General features: G+C 33.0%; 1 long non-coding RNA gene across 1 annotated transcript; it reads left to right on the forward strand.

The window, feature by feature from the left end:
* The first annotated feature begins 753 nt into the window (after positions 1 to 753).
* LOC149947217 (uncharacterized) lies at positions 754 to 1620 on the forward strand. Its single transcript, XR_016480628.1, has 4 exons — positions 754 to 777; positions 1097 to 1201; positions 1288 to 1402; positions 1457 to 1620. It is a non-coding gene; the product is annotated as an uncharacterized LOC149947217 (long non-coding RNA).
* The last annotated feature ends 1564 nt before the right edge of the window (positions 1621 to 3184 follow it).

The following is a 3184-nucleotide window of genomic DNA, read 5'->3' on the forward strand; positions in this document are numbered from 1 at the left end:
GTTCCCCCATAACCATTGCTCGTAAAACAACTATTTCTAACAGTAACCTGTGAAAAGATATGTTTTTGTTTGAGTAATTACTCCTAAAATATTTAATTACGGAATTTTGAACCATTCTTCATTTTTTATTTAAAAAACTAGCTTTCTATGATTTGAAAGAAACGCGTTTTCTAGTGCGTTCTTAGCGATTGGAAATTATGGTAAATAGAAAACTATTTCTAACACTAACCTGTGAAAAGATATGTTTTCTTTTGAGTATGTACTCTTACACGATTTGCGCAGTTTTGAGCCATTCTTCAACTTTAATTAAACATAAGTTACTTTAAAGATTTAAAAAAAACCGCGTTAGCGACGAGCTAAAGTCGGCCATTTAATTTTAGGCGAAATAGAGTGCAAGAATGTATTTATTTATACCACGGCCACGGCCAACTTTGATTTCGCGCTGCCGCGCTATAGCGGCCATAACAATCGCCGTGTTTTTGCAAAATAAGATTTTTCCCGCCAGGGAGAAGTAGCGCTAGAACTCCTCACATATTTTCTCTTTTTATTGCCGCCTTCCAGTGCAATCAGCTGTTATTCTTCAAAGAAAAAGTCGTTTTTTCCCAGTTTTTATATTTTTATTTTATTAACGAAAGAGTAAATTAATATTTTAGTTATATTTAAATTATAATTTAGCTTCGAAATATTTTTAATACTCTATTTATATTCTACGACAATAAAAATAAAAATGTGTATCTCCGGCTCTGCTCCGCCAGATGTGGTCAACACCTTATCACGGTAATGCGTAATTATGAATAGTATTTTTAATAAAACCAATAATTCAAATATTTTAAATTAGGCAATTATTTACCTACATCTTTAAAATAATGTTGTTGATAATTATTCTTGATATTAAATAGATATATTTTTAGTATAGTTGTAAAGTGAATCTTTGAATAACAAAGTAAATGTTACTGAAGTTTGTATTCTTTTCTAGATATTGGATTATATACAAGCTCTTTTACTTTTTCATGCTTAGCAGAAATTGTGCGCGTTATGTTATCCATAACTGGAGGGACTATTTTCTGACAGACTATTCCTGCAATTAATTTGGCAGGTTCTGGATCACAACTATAAAATAGTGGACAGAGTTCGTGCTTTGGCAAAATGCATTTCTCAAGTTCATCGTAAACACCTTGAGACCCGCAAATGTTGCACAAAGGTGACTATTCTTGATACAATTAATATGAATGGACGACTTGGATATTTAAGATTTCCTCTATCTTGGTTTTTAATCAAATCCAATAGTGGAGAGCTGTGACATGGCTGGGAAATGTTTACAACGCAGCAGCCACAAAATTCCTTCTTTTGTAATTCCCTCAAAACATACCCAGCTAAGTATGCTTCACAGGCTAATTTTAAGGTAGAACATTGAGTTTCAGGAGTGATCAAAAGGGCATCTAAAATATTTTTATAGTCTTCAGGAATTTGATTGTCGGACAATTTAGAAGGTCTTGTATCACACCAAGGAGATGGCTTTTGTAACTCCCGTTTCACCATTAATTTTTCAGTGTCATCTTTGATGGGAGCTTGAGGAAACCATTTTTCCTTGAAAATTGGTAACCTTTAATTAACCTGTAATTTTAGGTGTTGACGATAAATTTTTGATTGCAAGTTATTTATGGTGACTTTTATCGAGGTTTTATATTTCTACAATTTCTTTTTCGATTTCATCTTCAGCCACCTCAGAAATATTTTTTCCTGAAGAACTTGCACTAGCACTTTCAACATGACTGATAAATATTTTTTTAAATAAAGATACAAACCTGAAATATAATCGTCGTCCTTGAAATGTAGACTACATCTTTACCATTTTCATTCATTTGAAAATCTTTTCATTTAATGATTTTTAACCATAATAACCGAAGATTTTCATTGCTTGGGAACTCGTGAAAAGACAAATCTGTCATATTTTTTGTATTTGAGGTACAAGACGGTATGGTTTCATATTTATATACGTTTTATTATTAATAACAATAAATCAAAAATTACCGAGACGTTTCTAAGCCCGATTTTCAAAAATGGCGCCTTGTATCAATTAGGCGTCTCTATATGAAATTCTCCCCTCTTTGACTAAAAAACACATTTCCTTTAATTAGTTTAGTTTATCTGGCAATTTTACCCGAACATAATTCTAAAACATGTTATTTTCATTTCATTTATGCCAACGTGTTTTTTCCGAAAAAATTATGTTATTACGAGAGAAAACGTTTTTTCCGGATTTAATTCGAGTCCCCCGCCTTTGCCTGTAATAAAATTTACATATTTTGTGAGGAGACGTAGCGCCCTAGCGGGACAATTTTCTTTCGCTTATTTACATGGGATTTGAAAATTTTGTTATGGCCGCTATAGCGCGGCAGCGCGAAATCAAAGTTGGCCGTGCCACGGCCAACTTAGATCCACTGCTACTCGCACTAGAAGGCCCCCCAGCTTTAATTTCCTCCCATGTTAACGACCGTATGAGGAAAAGCCGATTTACGCGGGAAAATTCCGCTTGGCACGCTAGGAACCGGGACAACCCTTCTAATGTTATCCTACGGGGAAAATTTTTCGAAACAGTCCCACTTTTAGGAACCTTTTCCCTTATCTTTGCAATATTGTTCAACGCTGAGATTTTAATATGATTTGAAGTAAGGTTTTAGCTTTATATTAAGACTATGTTTGTAATTTTCCGATCTTTGGTTCGCGTACAATCTTCTTTTAAAATCGACCAAAATTTTATGGCGAGGAATTGACTCCGTATCGAAAATAAGCCTTGGCGTCATCTTGCGCGGCGCGAGATTAAAAAATGTAAAGCTAAGAACACAAAATAAAATATCTAAGATTATCTGATAATACAACTTGGGTTCTATTTTTTACTTTAGTTAATATTTTATTACTTAAATTTTTACGTTTTATTATTATTAAACTGTTCAAAACATTATTTCAAATGGTTAAAGTTTGCTGTCTCTGATACAACCTAAGCTAATACAGTGTTTTGTATTAATTTGTGATAGTAACAAGCAACAACACACTGAGAAATTGGATAAAACCATTATGAATCGCTTAGTTCCTCCTCTTCTGGACCATTTGATACACAATATTTATAAAAAAATTTAAAAAGTTAAACACCTACAATACAAACCAGTTATTCGAAAAGTTTTGA

Source organism: Leiobunum rupestre, chromosome 4, assembly GCF_980474605.1.
Source record: "Leiobunum rupestre chromosome 4, qqLeiRupe1.1.hap1, whole genome shotgun sequence".
NCBI classification, from domain to species: Eukaryota; Metazoa; Arthropoda; class Arachnida; order Opiliones; family Sclerosomatidae; genus Leiobunum; species Leiobunum rupestre.